General features: G+C 34.1%; 1 pseudogene; it reads left to right on the forward strand.

The window, feature by feature from the left end:
* The first annotated feature begins 14,241 nt into the window (after positions 1-14,241).
* Positions 14,242-22,732, forward strand: LOC107422985 (D-3-phosphoglycerate dehydrogenase 1, chloroplastic-like; annotated as a pseudogene).
* The last annotated feature ends 1,347 nt before the right edge of the window (positions 22,733-24,079 follow it).

Consider the following 24,079-nt stretch of genomic DNA (forward strand, 5'->3'; position numbering starts at 1 on the left):
TTTATACTTTAACCCCCATGTTCACATTAGTGACTAGAAGGTTTATGGTTCTTGAAATCTTGGTGCATTTAATTTTTTGCCCAGTAATGCAATTAATTTTTTGCCTAGTAATCAAACATTAATGACTAGAATGTTTATGGTTCTTGAATCCTTGGCCTCCATTGTATTTTTTTTTTCTTTTTTTCTTTTTTCATATTTGATGCAACTCTTATTAATATATATATTTGGTGCAACTAATGGTTAAAAATCACTTGTTTTTTTGTTTTTTTCGTTTTTCGTCTTTGATGCAACTCTTATTAATGTATATATTTGGTGCAACTAATGGTTACAAATCACATATTTTACACATTACCAAAAAAATAATAATAATAAATTGCACATTTTATACATATCAATGACCCAAGTGCGGAAGGAGGTGGACCGATGCTGCCCACAGAAATTTGTAACTTTATATATATATATATATACATATATGTAATCTCCTGTCCCAAATTATATTGGAATTTTTACACGTTGATCGAGATTGATCGGATTTGACCATTATTGACCGAGAGGGTCCAACTTTGACTTTTTGATTCAGATAAAATTCCAGGTTGACCGAGGTACCATTGCAAAGTAGGTCTTGACCTAAGTCCATAGACTAGTAGCACAATAAAAATGGAGCTACGGTTTGAAAGTTATGGGCAAAACAAGTTGAGGTCCGAACTGTCCGAGGGTGTCGAAGTTGACTTTTTATTTTTGTAAACTTGAGCTTTAACTCATGCATGGTTGTGAATTACTCATCGATACGAGTTCATAGACTAGTGACACGTCTAATTTGGACATTTCATTGAAAAATTATGGACCTGTAGAGTTTTTCGAATATTGTAATATTTTAATATATTTTTTAATTAAGTGAACAGTATGTGTGCCATGTGTCAAAATCTAGTCAACCCGTGAGTGCACAGTGACACCCACGGGAGGCATTTTGATTGGGCAAATGGTTGTGTGGGGCGTGTGAAGAGTGAGGTGGAGGAGAGAGAAAGAGGAGGGAGAAAGAGATGAGAGAGAGTCACCAACCGGCCACCATTTTCGTACACATGCCACCCCACCACCTCTACCTTCTCATTTCTGGCTAGCCCACCAAATTCCACCGCCAGCCGACCGCCGATGCACCCGGACCGAAGCATTTTTCGGCGGTAGCGACAAAATATTCCCACATAGATTTCTCCCTATTCCAGCATCCGTTTGGCTCACCGCCGGTCCCATCCCTTGATCTACCTTTCCTCCAAAAATCATGGCCAGTGGCCACCGGACGCACTGTCAGGACCTGTCCAAAATTCCTCACCGGAATCGTAGACAAGCCCTGATCCCAGGGAAACCCTACCGGACCCTCCAATGGAAAATCCAGCAGAACCTCCCCTAAGAGTTGGACTTACCACAAAGTTTCTGCACTGAAAACACACTTCTATATATACCACCTTATTCCTCCCACAATACTATAATATAATTCCACAAATTCACAGCACTCCAATGAATAACAGTACTCCAGTGCATAATTAACAACTAAATGTCCAATACAGTATACAGAGCGTTATATAAATAATTGTGAAATTAATACAATGACAGATAAATAAGTAATACAAGATGGAGAGGAAAAAGGGAAGAAAATGCTCATTGGACTTTCGGCAATGAACTGAGATGTCGGGCTTGCCCCGGACGATCAACGTCTCCCAACCTGGACCCAGGGGAGCGGAATTTAAAAAATATGAGATGCTAATCATCTCAATGAGTGACCCTATCTACTACACAATTATAATACCACGATTAAGTAGATAAATAATACTTAATTGGAAATAATATTTTCTCTCAAAACCATTACGATTCTCTCGGTTGGAAAAGTTCCCCTTTTAAAACATTTTCACAAAACCCTTTATTCATACTTCCCGAAAACCAAGGAATCAATTATTCAACTAAATATCAAATAAAATGTAATAATTCAAGCATTCAGAATTTATAATGAAATAAATCAATTTCTTGAAGAATTAAGTAAAGGGAAAAAATTAAGTCAATTTAAAACCTCCATTGAAATAAACAATAAAACCAACATTAAATATGTTCTTAATTTGAATACAATTTCAAAATATTTATATTTGAAATCCAAGTTCTGAAAATCACTTGATGCACCACTATATACCAGTGGCGCCAACAGTACCCAGCGTCTCGAGGTACCGCCAGACAGGAGGTTATAGAGAGAAACCGGCACACGGTCATGTGGCGTCCCACCGCGCCGCTGCAAACAGGTGTCCCGGCCATAGAGGGGTGGCCTACCCTCATCCGATGGCAAACACAGGACAACCCCATAAATCATCTGCGCGCTACTCACACCCACCAGCGAGCTAATCACATCCATGTGCGCACTAATCACATCCATATACACAGAACACCAGTACGTGTATGGTGCATCTAAAAATCATAAAATCAATACATCTCAAAATTTCAAATTTTCCATAAACATACCGGGTTTATTCCATCCAATTAAACCCGTAAATTATCCACAATTCCTTTATAATCATCGTCATAAATTCATCCCATAAATACCGTAATTTTCAAATCCACCAGCTCTCAATTCCACCAATTTAAATATTCAAATTTTCCAATGGCATAAATATTTCTGAAACATAATAAATTAAATCACATAATGTTCCATGGGCATAATTATAAAAATTGAAACCACCAACTTAAACAAATATTTTCCTTGAAATATTTAAAAATCAAATCATGCCCAAAAATAATATTAAAACCACAAGAATTTCATATATAATTGAATTCCACAATCCTCAATACCATAAAATAATTTCCACATTGCATAAATTTATATAATGCATATTTTCTTTAATCAAAATAAATCCACCAATAATTTCCACAATAAATCAATTAATATCAAAATCACAATGCCTTTATATATCAAATTTCCATAAAATCCAAATTTCCATAATTTGTCAAAAATCAAAATATGATTTAATTTATTCAAATATGGGCATCAAAATTTCCACATATAAATCAACTAAATATTTGACACATAGAATATAAATTTCAAATATTCAATTCACACAAAATATTCACAAATTTAATTCCCGAAATTAATTTGAAGGTGGGTCACTCACCTGGAGCACGCAATTAATCCAAGATCCTCCATGGGATCAATTCCACGACTCACTCATGCTCCTAGAACAACAACATTACACAACTCAAATAAATTAATATTTTATTCGGGTAAATAATACCCAGTATCCGGGGGGTTAAACACAAACATTAACCAAAATTGACGAATAATATACCGAATCGAAGCTTGAGCGATGAGGATTACAAATCCGGTCTTACTTCCCGGAGATCGGGCTGGTGATGGTCGGAATCTTGTCGGAAAGCTTTCGGGATTCAACTCTTTGATTCTCTCAATCCATCGCGAATTGGCAGAAAAGGACCCCGGATTTGGATTCAGGGGGTCGGAATTAGTGGAGAGGGACCGGAGACGGGACTAGGTACTTGCCGGAACAGAGATTTCTTCGGCGAGCCATCGAGGTCATCGGCAATCGTCACCGGCGGCGGCGCGTTCGGTGGCCGATGGCTGACATTTTTGGGGGTTTTGTAGATCAAGGGGAGAGGGTTCCAACGGGACCGGCAGTGAGGCAAACGGAGGCCGGACGGTGAAGAGATCTGGGTTTGAAGATTTTCGGCCCTTTGCCGAAAAATACTCCGATCCCGGCGCGTTGGAGGTCCGGTGGCCGTGAAATTTGGTGGGCTGGCCGGAAATGAGGAGGTGGTGAGGGGTGGCTGGCGCTTGTGGCCTGAAAATGGGTCAAACGGCGGTGGCTGGTGGTGGAGGGGAAAAATCACCGTCGCCGGAAAACGCTTCGATCCGGGCGCGTCGCTGGTCGGTTGACCGTGAGATTTGGGTGGTCGGTCGGAAATGGAGAGGCACTCCTGCCTGTCCGGCGCACGTGGCCCTCCGATGGCCAGACAGTGGCCAACCGGTAGTGGCCGGTCGTTTCTCTCTCTAGCTCTCTCTCTCCTCTCTCTCCTTCTCTCTCCTTCCCTCGCCGTTTTGCCAAAATAAAAGCCACCGTGGGTAATACTATTTGCCCACATGGACCTCTCAGACGTCGACACGTGGCATTTCACTGTTTACCGATTAAAAAATATTAAAATATTACGGTAGTCGGAAAACTTCACACGTCCATAACTTTTTAACCAGATGTCCAATTTAAGCGTGCTGCTAGTCTATGAACTCGTATCGACGAGTACTTTACAACCACACAAAATTCGAACCAAAATTCTACAACCATAAAAAGTCAACTCCCGACACCTTTTGGACAATTTGAATCTCGACTTGTTTTGCCCATAACTTTCAAACCGTAGCTCCGTTTTCGACGTACTACTAGTCTACGAACTCGTGCCAATGTGTACTTCGTAACGGTAACTCAGTCAACCTATAATTCCATCCGAGTCAAAAAGTCAACTTTTGACCACTTCGGTCAACGGTCAGCCTCGGTCAAAGTTGGAAAATTTCCGTTGTACTTTAGGATGGGGTGTTACACGCACCACCGTCAGTGATGGTTTCCGGTGACCACGGTGGCTCATCGGAAACTTGATTCCAACGAGTTCCCGATCAACTATCCCCCTTTTCCCACTAATCCAAATCCTCTGAACCCAAATCTGAAGTCAGTTTCCTCCAATTCACGGCGGTTTGTGAGATCTGAGGACCTAAAGATTGAAACCTTCCGGGCGAGATTCCGATCACTTCGGGTCCGATCTCTAGAAGGTAAGGGTCGATCCTTAATCCTTGTGTTATAAGTTTTGTTTCGATATATTATTTGTAAATTTTGGTTAGCGCTTGTGTTAAATCCTTTGGGTAACTGTGTATAATTTATCCGATTAAAATATTAATTTAATCGGTTTGTGTATTGTCAATGTTTTAGGAACACGTGTGAATTATAGAAACGATCCTATGGAGGATCTTGATTGAATTGCGTGCTCGAGGTGAATGACCCACCTTCAATATTATTTTTGGATGTTAAATTATATTTATTTTGTGATAATTAAATGTTTGGATTTAATATTTTTATGTGTTAAATATTTAGTAAAATTATATTTGGAATTTTAATGGCACAATTTGAATAAATTGAAATGTATATGTGGCATTAAAGCATATTTTGATTTTGATAAATTATGGAGATTTTATTTTTATGAAATTCAATTTTAAAGAAATTGTGAATTTAATTTTATTTGAATTGTTGTTGAATTTAATTGTGGATTTCATGAGGTTTAAATGACATATTTGATTCAAATTATTTTTTGAAGATTTGAGAAAGGAATATTGATTTAAATTATTATGTTTTATGTAATTAATATTAAGAGAATTTCCATCTAAATTATATTGCCAATTGATGTTATTTTAATAAATGTTTGGGTGTCAAAAATATATTTGGGAATTAAAAGAAATTGTGATGTAATTACATTTTGAATTTTGAGGAATTGAAGGCATATTTATTTTAAATTAATGTTAATTTCATTGATAGATTTGAAATTGATGGAATTTATATCGATGGATTTATGATGAGGATCTAAGAGAATGTGGGTTTGAAAAATAATATAATTCCCACGGTGAACTTTGGAAAAACTTGGTATTTTAATAAATTTAGTAATTGATTTTAGACACACTCATATAGTACTCGTATTCTGTACTGTATATATGGATTAGCGCGCAAGTTGTAATGTCTCCCATGAGTTGCCATCAGACCGAGGATAGGCAAGTTTGATATTGGTCATAGTCGCCCCCTCCATGACCGGGATGACGGTTTAAGTAGCAGCGGTGTCAGGACGTCGAAGCGACGGTATGCAAGTTTTTCTCTTTAACTTTCCGCTCGGGACGCTAGATATCGTAGGACATCACTGGTATATAGTGTGTTGCGTCAAGTATTTTTCAAATATAAATTTCAAATCCCAAAGTTTTAAAGTTGTATTTAAATTAAAGTATTTAATTTGTTTTATCACCTATTTCCAACTAGTATTTTCTAAAACGTATTTATTCATATTTTATGTCAATTATTTTAAATCAATATTTTTAAAATGCATCTTGTCATATTTTTATTATATAAATTGATTGAATATTTCAAAACGAATTTTATAATATTTTTACCACTTACTTTACATGGTTGTTTGTAATTATTTTAATTATGTTTTTGACACTGTTTATTTTGATTTATTAAATCAAATTTTACGAATTATATATTGAATTTCAATTTTATGTTATATTTCTTTAATGCAAGTATTTTAAAATTCTTTTATTGTATTTTATTCGTATTTGGATTTATTATCAATTTATTCAATTTATTATTTCTCGATTTTTGGGGCATAAAATATTGGGTTTTGTAAAAATATTTAAAATGAAAACTTTTCCAACGGAGTGAATGATGAGGGTTTTGAGGGAAAATATTATTTTCAATTTATTCTTAATTAATCAAATGTACTATGATTATTATTACCATTATAATAATATATTAGATAGGGTCACTTATTAAGATAATTAGCATCTTATATTTTTAAATTCTGTTCTTCTAAGTCCAGATTAGTAGACATTGATCGTCCGGAGGCGAGCTCGACATCTTTGTTCGTGCTGAAAGTTCAAGAAGCTTTCCCTTCTTTTGCTCCCTACCTTGTATTATTCATTTTATCTTTTGTTGCATTAAATTTCATATTTAATTGTATCTTAATAATGCTCTGTATATTGTTTTGGACATTTATTCATTAATTATGCACTGATTTCTTAATATTCATTTGAAGTGCTACAAATTTGTGGAATGAAATTGTAGTAAGGTGGGAAGAATAAAGTGGTATATATAGAAGTGTGTTTTCAGTGCAGAGAATTTATGGTGAGTCCAATTCTTAGGGGAGGTTCTGTCGGATTTTTCATTGGAGGGTCCAATAGAATTTCCCTAGGATCAAAGCTTGTCTAGGGTTCTGATGAAGAATCTTGGACAGGCTCTGACATATATATATATTTATATACAATATTTTTCTTAAAAAAAATATATTTGGCCCCAAAATAAATGCACCTTTAAATATAATATTTTTAGCTTTATTTTATATAGGGTTAGATCTCGTTATTGCTAACTGATATCCTAAAAAGGGCATATATTAAACTTTGGGAAGTTCCTTTGTCGGTTATTTTTTTCATAAAATAATAATAATAATAATAATAATAAGTGGTGAAGCAATTACTTTTTTGGATTAAAGTTATGCAACCATTTTTTTTAATCAATTTTTTTTTTTTTGGCCGTTATATGTGGGGGGGGGGGGGGGGGGGTGCCAAAACTCCAATTTAAAGCCACTTTATTTGTATTTTCGATTAGCCAAATAAGAAAATTAACTAGACAAGACCATTCGCTAAACAAAAAAAAAAAAAAAAGAAGGGGAAACAAAGAAGAAGACTATATACTCAGCAAAATGCAAATTAATTAAAGTAACTTTTTATGTATAAAATATCCAATTGTACAATACAAGGAAATATATGATATATTTTCCTTGTCGAATACAACAATATTAATGCATTGGAGGGAAAAGGATTCTTCTCATTTATTTCATTTTATCAATAAATTAGTTTATTACTAGAGCCATATGTATATATATACACATATATAGCCAGCCTTAATTAACCAAATTAACCAATTCGAGGGACCCTAGTGACAGTGCCATAGCTGTCAACCCAAACTCGAACCCTGTCACATCGGAATTCCTGAGCCACAATTGTCCCTTCCAATATAATCTGAGCATCAACATGAGGATTCTCTTTCTCAATCACCTCCTCAGCAAACTTCCCTTGCTTTCCCAACAGTTCAGGCCATGTATCCTTACCTATATATATATAAAATAAATTAAAACCTTGCAATTTGATCATCTAATAAAAATTATATATATATATATATATATATGTTGACGCTGAGCATCAATAACATCCAATTATATATTATTTATTGAATATATATTATTTTGAATTACACATAATTAGATATTAATGTCCATCGTTAATTCATAATATAGCAAAATTACATAAATGTATAAAACTTAAAACCCCGCTAGTTTAATTAGCTAAAACTTAATGCTCTCTAAATGACCTTTGCATTCTGATGCCATGCTTAGTTAGCCTTCTCTTGAATTACTCTATATCTCTCTCCTGAAGTTTTCTTGTATATGTTTTGTAGTGTTGCATGTTTTAATGGAGATTAAGATGAGTATTTATAGGGTGTGATCGATCTCAATATAGCTAGCTTCTAGGGTAGCCATTTTTGACTTTCTGGAAATCCTTTTGACTTTTGTTAGTTTCTTAACTTACACAAAATCTTATCACCAAGATGGTGTATAGATGTATCTGATTCATCATTACCCTCAAGCTATATAGCTATAAATTAAGCTTTGATCTTCAAAGTCAAATTTGTTAAGGTTGATAAAAATCATTCTTCTTTTATATAATTATGTACGACTTAATTTGCCATTAATAAAGTGTGTGTGTATAAATGCATATATATATATATATATATATATATATGTTTCTTTCTATTTGCAACTATTAAATAATAAAGTAACATACAGACATGCATCTTCCTTTTGATCACCAAACTTCAGACTTTTCTGCTTAATTTCCAAAACCAAAATCCCTTTTTTCATCAGTAAATTGGAAAAAAATGAAGAAAAGAAGTGAGTTGAATTAATTCTTTGAAGTAATTAACAAGTACTCTACTTCTCTGTTATTCTTAATTAAGTTATATATAAGAATAAAAGATGCTATTTAAGACCATTTCGAGGAATGATGCCTTGGTGATAAATGTGAACTATCACCTGGAATAAATGTAACAATAACTATATTTAAGTATGTAACACCCCGTCCTGAACCATGTCGGAATTTTTGCACGTTGACCGAGGTTGACTGTTGACTTTAACCGTTGACCAAAGGGATCAAAAGTTGACTTTTTAATCCGATTGGAATTCTAGGTTGACGGAGGTACCGTTACGAAGTACACGTTGGCACGAGTTCGTAGACTAGTAGCACGTTGAAAACGGAGCTACGGTTTGAAAGTTATGGGTAAAACAAGTCGAGATGCAAACTGTCCAAAAGGTACCGGGAGTTGACTTTTTCTTGTAGTGTAATTTTGTTTTGACTTTGGTATGGTTGTAAAGTACTCGTCGATACGAGTTCACAGACTAGAGGCACGCCTAATTTGGACGTACGGTTAAAAAGTTATGTACGCGTGAAGTTTGCCGGATATCGTAATATTTTAATATTTTTATGTACGCGATTTTTCCCCTCCACCGCCGGCCACCGCCGTTTGCCCTGTTTCCAGCCATTTTCAGGCCACACGCTCCAGCCACCCCTCACCACCTCCTCAAATCCCGGCGAGGTACCGAAAATCTTCAAATCCCGATCTCTCCGCCGTCCGGCCTCCGTTTGCCTCACCACCGGTCCCGTTGGAATCCTCTCCCCTTGATCTACAAAACCGCCAAAAATCTCAGCCAACGGCCACCGCACGCGTCGCCGCCGGGGGCGGTTGCCGGTGATCGCGGCGGCTCGTCGGAAATAACTGTTCCGGCGAGTACCCAGTTGCATCGCCGGTTCCCCTTCACTAATTCCGACCTCCTGAATCCAAATCTGGGGTCCTTTTTCGCCAATTCGCGACGGATTGAGAGAATCGAAGAGTTGAATCCCGAAAGCTTTCCGGCGAGATTCCGGCCACCACTGGTCCGATCTCCGGGAAGTAAGACCGGATTTGTAATCCTCGTCGCTCAAGCTTCGATTCGATATATTACTCGTCAACTTTGGTTAACATTTGTGTTTAACCCCCCAGGTACCGGGTATTATTTACCCGAATAAAATATTAATTTATTTGACTGTGTGTGAATTGTGTTCTAGGAACACGGGTGAGTAGTGGAATTGATCCCATGGTGGATCATGGTTTAATTGCGTGCTCCAGGTGAGTGACCCATCTTTAAAAATATTTTGGGCAATTAATTATGTTTAATTGGTGTTTAATTGATATTTAAATTATGCTCATGTGATACAATTTAATTATGATTTTATTGTGATTTAATTTATTTATTATGCATGAGCAAAGTATATTTCGGTAATAATCGTACGTGGTTTTAAGTATTATTTTTGGGCATAATTGGTTTAAATATTTTATGAAAATATTTGTTTAAATTGGTGGTTTAATTTTATAATTATGCCCACGATATTTTATTTGTTGAACCTCGTATTACGAGAAAAATTATGGTTTTATTTGTTATCGATGTTTCGTACCGGTTTGTTAAATGAAAATATGTGGGATGGTAAGTGTGAAAAATTTAATATATTTCCCACGGTAATTTTGAAAAGAACGGTACGGTTGATTAAATAATGATTTTAGACGCATTCATACAGTATTGGTGTTCTGGTATATGTATATGTGGTTTAGCGTGCAAGTATTATGTCTCCCGTGAGTTGCCATTGGATCGTGGACAGGCAAGTTTGTTATTGGCCACAGCCGCCCCCCTCCTTGGCCGGGATGACGGTTTCAGTAGCGGTACTGTCGGGATGCCGAAGTGCCGTTTGCAAGTTTCTCTCTTTAATCTCCCCGCCAGTCGGTGCTCAGGACCCTGGGTATCGGAGGGCATCACCGGTATATAGTGTGATGCGTCAAGTGTAAATTTTCAGATAAAGTTCCAAACCCCAAAAGTGTTCAAAGTTATTTATTATGAATTATTACATTTTAATTATATATTGGGGTATTTATTTATTTATTTATTTATTTATTGTTTATCAAATGGTTTGATCCTTTGGTTTTCGGGAAATATGAATATCGGATTTTGTGAAATTGTTTTAAAAAGGGAACATTTCCAATGGAATGATTAGTGAGAGTTTTGAGGGAAAATTATTATTTCCAACTGTTATTATTATTATTTATTAATTGTTGGTATTAATTCAATTCCCTTATTTGTTATATTATTATTATTATTATTATTAAAAGTGTTCAGTAGCTAGGGTCACTCATTGAGATGATTAGCATCTCACGTTTTTAAGTTCCGTTCCCTTAGGTGCAAGGGGTGATAGACGTTCTTCCGGGGCGAACCAGTTCTCCGCCGCTATCGTGTTTCAAGAAGTATTTTTGTACTCATTCGTTTCAGTTGTATTATTTCTTTCATCTTTGTTGTATTTCTGTTGATTAGCACTTCATGAAGCTCTATATACTATTTGGATACTTATGTTTTATTTATGCACTGGGCTGCCGTTGTTGTTGTGAAGTGCTGTAAATTTGTGGAAACAATTTGTAGTTTTGCGGGAGGAATAAGGGGGTGATTATAGAAGTGTGTTTTCAGTGCAGGTAATTTTTGGTAAGTCCTACCCTTAGGGGAGGTGTTGCCGGATTTTCCGTTGGAAGGTTCGGTCATTTTTCTTATTGTTTTATGCTAAATTTAAAAGTACCTTCGTCCTAATTGAAGTTCATCAATTACAAATTTTCATACACAAGCAAACAAAAGTGTCAATGTTTTTGAATTGTCTTCAATTGTCATGAATATGTATATATTTTAGCCGTCTTTACTATCCATTTTGTCCAAGTAATCGATAACGTGGTTTTATTATTTTACAGGCAAAGAGAACTTTCCGCTTCATTAATTGCATTTCTACGTTTCTCCTATTTTCCTTGCCTTTTCCTTAATTATTTGAAACTTTTTGCACTTTCTCAATAAATTGGACATAAAAAAACTATTAATTTTCTTCAAATAAAAAGAAACCCATAAAGCTAAGCTTAAAATATGGATATACGCAACTTGCAAGGGGGTCAAAATACACCTCCAGATTTCAGATTAAAACTAATTCAAGACTTTTCTCTCTTTCACGTGCCAAAAGATTAAAATACAAAGAAAACTTCGAGACTTCTATATGCACGCAACTTCAGCTACGTAACCAAGTCAAAAATGATCGATCATATATATGTATACACACATAGATTCTCTTATCATTATATTACAATTATTATTATTATTATTGTTATCTTCTATCGACACAACATCAGAAAAACAAAAGCTAGCAAGCAAATTACCATACAAAAGGATGAGTTTGTGCCCAGGTAACTCTTCTTCTTCTTCTTCTACTTCTTCTTCTTTTTATTTTTGATATGAAATGCCCAGATACCTGATGCATATGTATATGTATGCATGCACATTTATAATGTCTAGTTCTTATAATCTCTTAGGTGTTGTCGACAGAATATGCTAAGTGGCTAGTAGCGTTTATATGTGATTTGGCGCTCAACATATCCTGTTTTGATAATGCTCTTTAGAACATTATTGTGTAAATATATCCTAGCCACAAGAAAAAAAAATGTTTTAAATTAATTTGTGTATAGAGGGTGATTATTTAAAATATTGGTGTACGGGTTTTTTCAGGTGAAAAGACGTCTTGGCCAGAGCTTTGGGGAATAGAAGGGGAGGCTGCGGAGGCAATAATAAAGAGGGACAATCCAAATGTGGATGTAATAAGTCTACCAGTTGGATCAATCACCATTCATGATTTCAACTGCAACAGGGTCTGGCTTTTTCTCGACTCTAATGGCTTTGTCGCTACCATTCCCAAACTTGGTTAATTAGATCATCCACCATCCATCTCCAATATTTCATCATCATCCTTCGCCAACCATCCAATGCTTAGACGTACCAATTATACCCTCTTCTTACATCATTTGTTTCCTCTTTTATTTTTGGTGAATTACATTATTTGTTTCTTTGTATTTACAACCAAAAAAAAAAAAAAAAAGCATACAAAAATGTGTAAAAGATATAAGATTTATCCATTATTTGGTTGATCTTGATTTGGATTAATTTTGTGTGGATACATATATATATATATATATATACACATATAGCGAGTGGCACAATTTGAATTCTCTTTTTTTGAAAATTTATGCAATTTATTATTAACTATATATAGTATTTTTCGATTCGAAATATATAGATGAAAACAGAGATGTCGAAGTCAATTTGTGGATGTTAAGTCAAAGTCAATTTGATTCGTACTGTTAGCCATCTCTATAAAGTAAGAGCACAATTGTACAATCAATCAAATAAAAAGTTAATCAAGGAAACCGTCAACCCCAAAAAGGTACTTCAACAATTGTACTAAAATTTTCTTTGCGTACGAGTTTTCTGCCAGTTTTCCCATCAAAACCAAAACGAAGTTGAATAGCCAAATAAAACAAAACAGAGTTAGAAAAAGGACAAGGATAAGCTGCGTGATGTAAATTATCCATCCATATATCAGTAACTCCTCATCGAAATATATTTTTATTACTTAAACAGATAAAATAATAAAAGAGCTTTTTGCTTTAGTTTTTTATTATTATTATTATTATCAACAAAATAACATGTTATTATTATTATTATTATTTTTTAATTTGCTTATTGAATCGACGATTGGCTATTGTACAATTTTTACGAAATAAGAATTCTACATGGAATGAAAGTTCTAGCACGATAGGAGTGCCTAGCCTATAAGTATCAACTAGTACAAACAATATTTGCCAATACACCATTAATGAAAAAATAATCTATATTAACAATAATTTTCTTCTTCTTGATTATAATTCTGAAGCTTCATTAGTCTTTTTATTTCTTATTTAATTGCAATATCTTTTCTTTAGCTTTCGATTCAATCTTTTTCCTCTGCCAGTTCAGTTCTGATAACAACATGTTTATGATTATGCACAAAATAGAGTTTTGTCATGTTTCATTGCCTAATTATGTGGTTGCTGCGAATCTTGTATATAATTTTCTGTTTCTTTTTATTTTCTTGGTTGATTGTTGTTGATGAATTATTGTTCCGGCGGGAAGAACAAGGGAATTAACAAGGAAAGTCCTTTGAATTCGAAGATCAGATGATTGCAACGAAGCTAGAGAAGAAGGCTTCTTCTCCACTTAGCTCTTTTGCCGTCACCTGATTTTCTTTCTTTTAATGGCTTTTCCTTGTTTTTTCTCTTGCTCTTTCACCCCACAACCCCAGTTCACAATTCTACCTTTTTTTTTTTTTTTTTTTTTTGGGTAATAATAATAATCAATGATAAAATTATGGATTTAAATTTCTAACATTATATTCCCCATTAAGATCTTTTCTTTCTTACTCTGTATTATCTCTTTTGCACAATATCATTGAATAAAGTAGGTTCTATTAATTCATAAATGGGTAAAGTTTTTGTATTATGAATTTTCATTAAAATATAAATTGATATATATATATATATATATATTTTTTTTTTGATAAAGATATTTTTTTGGTTAAAAAAAATGTTAGTATACAAGGATGTGTGATGTGTGTCAATGTGAATTTGAATTTGCAATTTAAATTAATTTGTGTATAGAGGGTGATTATTTAAAATATTGGTGTACGGGTTTTTCAGGTGAAAAGACTTCTTGGCCAGAGCTTTGGGGAATAGAAGGGGAGGCTGCGGAGGCAATAATAAAGAGGGACAATCCAAATGTGGATGTAATAAGTCTACCAGTTGGATCAATCACCATTCATGCTTTTTCAACTGCAACAGGGTCTGGCTTTTTCTTGACTCTAATGGCTTGTCGCTACCATTCCCAAACTGGGTAAATTAAGATCATCCACCATCCATCTCCACTACATCGTCATCATCCATCGCCAACCATCCGATGCCTTATTCCCTCTTCTTACACTATTTGTTTCCTCTTTCATTTTTTTGTGAATTACATTATTTTTTTCTTTGTATTTACAAAAAAAAAGCATACAAAAATGTGTAAAAGATATAAGATTTATTCATTGTTTGGTTGATCTTCGTTTGGATTAATTGTATATATATATATATATAGATATCTATAGCGATTGGCACAATTTAAATTCTCTTTGTTTGAAAATTTATGCAATTTATTATTAACTATACATAGAAATCATTCGATTAAAAAAGGTAGATGAAAACGGAGAAGTCAAAGTCAATTTGTCGATGTTATGTCAAAGTCAATTTCCACAAAATCTCTACAAAGCACGAGTACAATTGTAAAATCAATCAAATAAAAAGTTAATGGAAGAAACCTTAAACCCAAAAAGATACTTCATCAATCGTACTAAAACTTTCCTTGTGTACGAGTTTTCTGCCAGTTTCCCATCAAAACTAGAACAGAGTTGAACAGCCAAATAAAACAAAACAGAGTCGAAAAAATGACAAGGATATTGTAAACGCAAATTGTGAGGCTGCTAACCTTCAAAGTCAATAAAAACAAAGACCAAAAACGAAACTCGTTTTAATCATGTGCCCTGGTCAACAAGAAAATATATTTGTCTAAAGCCTCAAGAATATTGAGTTTATATGAACACTATGGCACAAATCTAATGAGGGAAATCAATAAAAAATGATGCAAAATTGAACAATTTCTAACCATGTTTATCACTTGAACATTATATGAGACGTGTGATTGCATTTACTACAATTCTATACAGATGCAACTTCTGAATTTGATAACCAATTGTACAACTGTAATCGGCAATACAATACAAACCTATCTTGAACAACTTTCAAAACTTCCTATTAGTACTTCTTAGCGGTTGGTTCTAAATCTAAACCAAAGCAACCACCATCATTTGAATTGAAGACACGAGAGGGGATTGAAATTAAATTTAAAAGAATTTTAGTTTTCCAATCATGAAATTGATAAACTTTGATTTTAAATTAGACAAAAGGCCATGGAGTTATAATGGGTGGAAAAATATAAGTCACATGTATTGTACATTTCTGGCCTTAGTGCTGATGCGCAAAATTATATGCCATTTTAATTGATATGGCATGAAAAATGACCATCAAATCACACGGAAATTTTAAAAAACAAAACAATCATCAACAAGCATGCGTAAATGGTATGTATATATTATGTAACACTATATATATATATCTAATAAAATTTAAATAAGATCCTTAATATGGTGAATAATAGGAGATTTTTCTTTTTTAATCTTTGAATTACATTTAAAAATTATATTTAAAATTACATTTATCAATAAGTGAATTTTAACATAATTCATTTTTTAATTTGTTACTAAATCCATATTTGATCATTTTTAAAATTTTAAATCCTAATATTGATATAATCTTATAATTATCTAAAGTGAACTTTAGTTTAATAAAATAAAATAGTTATGCTTTTGGATTGATTGTATATATATATAGTTTCCAAATTAATACTTTAATTGTTGATACAATTCTTTCATACATACAACCCAACTAGTATTGTTTTCTATGTTAATAATATTGAGTTTGAAACTTTGCGCTTTCAAGATTAAAAATGAAAAGAAAAAATGAAAATTAATGACGAAAGAATATTATCTTATTTACTTATTTCCATTAACATAACAAATTAAGAATAATATATAGAATTATCCCTTTATTAATTATTTCCATTTGCAGGAATTATTATACATAGTCGTACAAAGAGTAACAAACACATAAATTTGCTAGAGGAGCCAAGTAGGCTTTTCCTGAAGCATTTTTAGGTACATATAGAAGCCCTAACCAACAATAGGAACACTTACAACAATTCCAGAAGTGTTAACCCGAACCCAAACCCTATCACAAAAGAACACTGGTAGGACTACTGCATCTTGGTCAATAATAATAGCATCCACAAGAGGGTTCTCTCTCTCAATAATTTCTTCAGCTACTTTCCCTTCTTTTCCAACTAGCTCTGGCCATGAACTCTTTCCTATAATACATACATGAACACCCAAAATTAGATAAATTAATTATATTTATATATGAAATTATGCATATAAATCAGGACAATAATTAACAAAAGACAAGCACTATGTATTACCTTGGCAGTCTGTACTCATCCTTGCAGCAAAGTAACTAATATATCACACTCTTTCTCTTTTCCTTTCTAAGTAATTTGTATTGGAATTTTCTTCAATTGTGTGATTTTGTGTTTTGATGAGGTTACTATTTATAGGGATTAGTTTGTTGAAGTTGTTGGCCATTATTGACTTTTTTTTGGGTTGTTATCCATAAAAAGTTTGAAAGTTTAATGCATTAGGCAAGAAAAAGAAAAATTTATAGCTTTATTTTTGAACTTTTAACTTATATGTCATTCATACTAATATGATCTTGATCAGAAAGTTTGTGGTTTATTCTTGAATTCTTGGTTCGGCTATGAAATTATTAGTTGACTGGATCAACATTATTATTTAAATGCAATTATATTACATTTGTCTTTCATTTTTTCAAGAAAAACTTGAAGAACGGAAGCTAGATACATTTTGCCGGCAGTACAAATGCTTAAGAGCACCAGAAGATCAGAACGATGACAAAACTTTATAATGTGAACATCATTTTTTGGCATATTCTTGAATAATAATATCTTATATATTAAGAAGTACTTCTTTATTTAAAAAAAAACTAAAACTTCTTTATTTCTCTTTATTCTTTTTTACTTCATTTTCCTTCTATTTATTAATGAGGAAAAAGGAATTTTGTGTTGGAAAAGGGAAATGTTGAAAAAGTCTGAGCATTCACAAGAGGATCCTCCCTCTCAATTGTTTTTCGTTTGGTAATGTTCTTCCTCTCAATTGTTGCTTCATTAGCAACTTTTGGTTTTAAAAATTATATGCCGAAAGACAACCTACAGAAAGTATGATTTTGTTGAGCTTGTTGGTTATTTAGGAAAAGTTTGAAGTTTCAAATATGTACCAAAAATGTTGCACATTGTACAATATTAATAGTTCAAGGAAAGCATAAAGGATCCAATTTTGCCTCAACTTTAACCTCCAAAGCACTAGAGATTACAACACATCATCACAAATACATCAATCTCCAATACATGATAATCAAATATCTCATGGTTAACAGAAGGAAAGAAAAAAAGACTCGTTACTTGCACATATACATAAGCTAATTAAGTAATTAATTCTATATAAACTTTCATATTTTAGTTGTTAGGAAATTTGTAGTCAAGGTTGATTGTAGCAAATAGTTAGATGGATAATAAAATATTATTGACATACAAATGGCACTAATAATTAACGTAAGGAGTAACAACTAACATGGAACAAAATCAAAGTCAAGATTGATGACAATTTTATGTATGTGTACGAAACTTATACTTTGTCTCTGTGTGTGTGTGTGTGTATGTGTGTTTTTTTTCCTTTTCTTGGAATATAATAGGTGATATTGTTGCCGGTAATTGAAGACATGGAAAATATCGATTTGTGCATCAAAAGGTGTCTTTGACAAGCTCAAAAAAATACAGATGTATAGCCTTATTCCGCATTTCAAATGGACCTATGATGTAGCTTAAATACCTAGAATTTAAAGTTTGGGCTTAATTTGGACCTCCGGCTATGTTAAGAAGTTAGGCTTAATTTGGGCCTCAGCTTACAAATAGCGGTCTGATAAACTCCCACGGATTGTACGTAGTATAGGGCCTTCTATTATTTGGGCCTTCATTTTAATAAATCTGCTCGATCCATTTGGTATACAATCCTATCCTTCAAATCCGTGGCTCTAAAGCTTCGAAAAGTGACCATGAACAAAGGCGGGACGATGCTTGCTGTTTAAGGAAAGGTACAAAAGACAAGAACATGTTTGGAGGATTTTATGATGCATGGTAGAAGGGATTAACAAAAGGGTGGTTGTGACTTTTTATTTTTTTGGTTAATAACAAAAAAAAAAAAGGAAAGGTGGAGATTGATTTCCACTTACAATCCGATCAAATTATCTGTGTATATCTATATTTATTATTTCACATATATAATTGAGTGTTCAACTCAAAGGTGGATCTTGAATCTTTATTCTTTGGTTAGAATTCAAATCCTTTACTAACTCATGTGTTAACAATTTAATGGGTGATTAGATATTTTGTATAAGAAAAAATGCACACAGAATTAAGAAATAATAATTAACGTGGAACAAGATCAACAAAGTTTTTTGACAAAATTAGTTCATTCATTACAGTAACTAGTATTATGCATGTGTTCGAAACTTGTTTGGCGTAGAAAGCTATATTTGAAGGACAAGATCAGGAAAAATAAAAATATAATATAGCTTTATTGCAAGTTTTGACTTTTGATTATATATAAAAGGTGAGTATAAATATATAGGTTTATAGCATATTTATCGATTTTTATCAGGTACCTATATAAACTATTCAGTCAATTCTTGAGTTGTTCTATAATTAACATATTTATTATTAGAGAAAATGAAAAAAGAGATGAGATTACGTTATGCGACAATGTAAATGTATATATATATATATATATATATGTGAAATTAATACTTTATTTATTGATGAAATTCTCTTGGATACAACCCAACTATTTTACTGTTTACTCCGACAGGAATATTGAGATTGAAACCTTTCATCAACATAAAAATAAAATAATTAAAAAAAAAAAAACTATCGAAGGAATTTTGAACCATATATAGCAGGAAAATCATGTGAACTTAAAAACAAATTTTTTAAAACAAAAAATAAAAAATAAAAAGAGAGAAAAAATAAAAAATGGTTACCATTAGTTTTTTTTTCCTTTATCATAAAAAAGGGTTGCTGTTTTTGTTTTTCTAAAATAAAACCACAAATAAGAAAACATAAACAAAACTAAAAAGCAAAAACAAAAAGATGCATTACCAAAGGACACATCAGTTTTTTATTTTCTTATGCAGTACGCTACAGCAAAGAAAATAATATGTAAAATTATGCAGTGTGCTTCATGTTTTAAAATCTCTGCCTTTCCAATACTTTTTACATATTTATTTATTATATAGTGTTGGATTTTTTTAGGAATGGCAATTTGCCCCGCATGACCTGATCTCCGTGTACACTGCTTCATTTTTTCTCAAAAAATCAAGATTATGGGGCAAGCTCGGGGCAAAGGTTTAAAACCCGAACCAGGGACGGGGCGTAAACATCCCGCCCCAAACCCAGTTCGGTATATATGTTTATTTATTTTTTAAATTTTTTTCTAGTTTTATTTATGTAAAACATCATTTTTTTTCTTTTCTTACAAGCTCCAACACTAAACCCTCAACTTTGGCCACCGAAATCGATGTATTTTATTATATTTTCGTTGCATTTTAGTCATTTTATTCATAAATTATATAAATTTTTCAAAAAAAATTTATATGAATGATTTAAAAAAAAAAAAAAAGAAGCAGGGAAAACTACCTCGCCCCGCCCCGCCTATAAAGAAACGAAGAAAACCTCGGGGATGGGATAGAAAATTCCCCATAGGGATGGGGAAGGAATTTTAAAAACTGGCCCGACCTGCCCTATAGACATTCCTAGACTTTCTTTGCCCATTTATGTTAAAAATAAATAAATAAATGAAAAACAGAAAATTCTATATATGACATCGTACAATGGTATTTCTACATATTATTGGTTTTGGGCCTTTTCTTTGTCAAGCTGCAAAAGAGTTACATTAAACTCATGCAGATCTCACTCCTACACATAATTGTCCACTCAAGGGAAAAAAGTATATAAAACTATTCTTGAAGGATCCGGATAATCACTTATATATATATATATAGATGGTGTCTAGTATGAGGATCGTCTGCATGGCCCCTGTGCGGTCCAAAAACATGATCAAAATTGGAGCCCTTCGATTGTAACACCTAGCATCAAAGATCCAGCTTCAATTGCAACTCTCACGTGAGATCTTTGGCCAAATTTCCCCTTCCCCTTCGCAGCTTCCTCTTCTATTTGCCTTTGCATTTGCCCTTCGCAGCTTCCTCTTCAAGCGAATGTTGATTGCTTGTATAATTTGAGCCCTGATGAGCTTTGCACCAAGATCTTGCTCGGCAATGCGCTTGTCGTTCAGAGCGGGAGGAAGGTGACCAAAGATATGTTTAAGTCGTCTGGTCGGAGGTTGAAGGTGGCCGGGAGGGTTGGTGTGGGGATTGATAATGTGGATCTAGGTGCGACGACCAAGCATGGATTCTTGGTGGTGAACACTCCAACTGCCAACACAGTTGCCGCCGCTGAGCATGGGATTGCTCTCTTGGCTGCCACGGTTAGGAACGTTGCTCAAGCTGACACGTCTGTGAAAGCTGGTAAATGGGCTTTGTTTATTTGTTTATTTATTGGGTTTCGATTTGTCTTGGCCATTTCGGAGATAGAAATTGATTTTTCGATTTGGCAATTTTCTTATTTTTTAATGATTTTTTTTTTGGGGCTTTTAAGAAGCATCAAAAAGTGCTTTGAAAAGTATTAAAAGTAAACCATTTTTATTGTTTAAATAATAAAAAAAACAATAAAATTTGCCAGATCTATTCAATTCATTGGTCGTATTTGATAGAATTTTAGATTTGACACGAGATAGAATGGCAAAGCAATGGTGTAATACAACTCTCTCGAATAGAACACTTAGAATGACAATACTGATTATTGAATATAGAATTCTATTTTTTCTTTTTTTGGTGCTTTTTCTCATCCTGGTTTCACAAAATATGTCAAAATCTTACTTTTTTGTATTGTGGCAATTTGAATATGGTTTGCATGTTAGGAATTTTATATTTATCATGATTGTTCTGTGAGGACTTGGCATTTTAGCCCACCCAAGATTCCTTACTCGATATATTGGTTGGTTTAATCCAAGCAAGTGGCAAAGGAACAAATATGTTGGTGTATCCTTTGTTGGAAAAACACTGGCAGTGATGGACTTTGGAAATGTTGGATCCGAAGTTGCTTGGCGAGCTAAGGGGCTAGGTATGCATGTCATAGCACATGATCCATATGCCCCAACTGATCGTGCCCATATCATAGGTGTAGATCTTGTGAGCTTTGATAAGGCCATACTAAAGCTGATTTTATCTCTTTGCACATGCCTCTCACTCCTTCTACAAATAAGATTCTCACCAAGGAAACTTTTGCCAAGATGAAGAAAGGGGTCCGAATTGTGAATGTTGCATGTGGAGGAGTTATTGATGAAGATGCTCTTGTGAAGGCATTGGATTTTGGAATTGTTGCACAGGTATTTGCCTTTCGATACAAAAATAATTTGTTATCAGGGAAAGTGGGATAACATAATCTCTTTTTCATAGGCGGCCCTTGATGCTTTCACAGTCGAGCCATTAGCACAAGACAACAAATTGGTATAGCATGAGAAAGTTACTGCAACTCCTTATCTAGGTGCCAGCACCATGGAAACACAGGTGATTTATATGTTCCACTTTCATATTTAAATATCTTAAAACTTTATTTTGTTTCATTTTGTTTGCCTAATAGTGCTTAAATTTAATGTGCAGGAAGGTGTGGCCATTGAAATAGCCGAAGCCATTGTTGGAGCTTTAATAGGGGAGCTTGTTGCCACTGCAGTCAATGCTCCTATGGTTCCTGCTGAGGTATTGCTAGAAATTTTTTCATTTTAGAGGTCTTTAATGAAGTTGGTTATAGCATTTATCTTTTTGTCTTCCCCATTGCAGGTTCTGACTGAACTAAAGCCATTTGTTGAACTTACTAAGAAACTTGGGAAGCTAAAGCCATTTGTTGAATTGAAGCCATTTTTCTTTTGGGATGGTAGGTGGTTGCTTTTGCTTTGCTTTGTCCCTTAATTTTTCTTTTTATTTTTTCTTTTTTCTTTTTCTAGGTGGGTGTTATTTCTAAATCTTAATGCCCGATTTTGATGCGCTTTTACTTTTGAATGTTCTTTTGGGTAGATTTAGGGTGATGAGTAAAGAAAGAATAATAAATAATTAAGCTTTACAATTAAGAGTCCGTACCATTTTTCTAACTTTACATATTTGCCAATTCAGTGTTTGCATATTATTTGTGGTCTATCTGTAACAGCCCAGACCACCCGCATCAGGATATTGTCCTCTTTGGCCCAGGGTTCACACCCTCTCTCCCCCCTGGCCTCAAGGTTTTGCTCACAAAACGCGTCCTGAAGGGAGAGGTATCCACAGCCTTATAAAGACCGCTTCGTGCCCCTCTCGCTAGCACACCGATCCGGGTACTGGCTCTGATACCACTGTAATAGCCCAGACCATCCGCATCAGGATATTGTCCTCTTTGGCCCAGGGTTCACACCCTCTCTCCCCCCTAGCCTCAAGGTTTTGCTCACAAAACGCATCCTAAAGGGAGAGGTATCCACAGCCTTATAAAGACCGCTTTAGTGCCCCTCTCCAATCGATATGGGATGTTACACTATCCTTGAATACAAGAATTTTCTATGGAATCTGTACGGTGATTTGGTTCATTCAAAATTTGTTAACGCTGTCAAGCAGGACTATTAGGGTGCAAAATAGTTCCCTTATCTACCATGACTCTACAGGTTCTCTTAAGAAAAACAATTCCCCATTTGAGAGAAGATGATCGATTATTTTTTTTTTTTTTAATAATAGAGTGAGAATTGATTATACCTAAAATTTTGGGGGTAAAAATTGAAATGAAAACAGAGAGTTAGAACCTCAGTCCGAAATCTCAAGCATTTATGATTTATACAATAGCATTCTTCTATATCATAAAGCAGGAAACTAACATGCATTTTAAAATGGGGTTAAGCAATGAATGTACTCAACATGCTTCACGTTTTTATTGAACAATCTTTGCTAAAAGAAAAGAAAACAAAATTCGACATGAAATACTTCTTTCAAAACCTCTCATTCTATAGATATATGTCCCTTAGTACCCAAATTTGTTCATGAGCTACAGTAGTTGGGAAGGAAACCTAGAGGCTATGAATTGCCAAATAGGTAGCAATACTAGCTGTAACATCCCGTCCCGAACCATGTCGGAATTTTTGCACGTTGACCGAGGTTGACTGTTGATCGTTGACCGAAGGGGTCAAAAGTTGACTTTTTGTTCCGGTTGGAATTCTAGGTTGACTGAGGTACCGTTACGAAGTACACGTTGGCACGAGTTCATAAACTGGTAGCACGTTGAAAACGGAGCTACGGTTTGAAAGTTATGAGCAAAACAAGTTGAGGTCCAAACTGTCCAAGGGGTGCCGGAGTTGACTTTTTATTCATGCAAGGTTGAGCTTTGACTCATGCATGGTTGTGAAGTGTTTGTCGAT

The sequence above is a fragment of the Ziziphus jujuba genome, chromosome 3 (assembly GCF_031755915.1).
Source record: "Ziziphus jujuba cultivar Dongzao chromosome 3, ASM3175591v1".
NCBI classification, from domain to species: Eukaryota; Viridiplantae; Streptophyta; class Magnoliopsida; order Rosales; family Rhamnaceae; genus Ziziphus; species Ziziphus jujuba.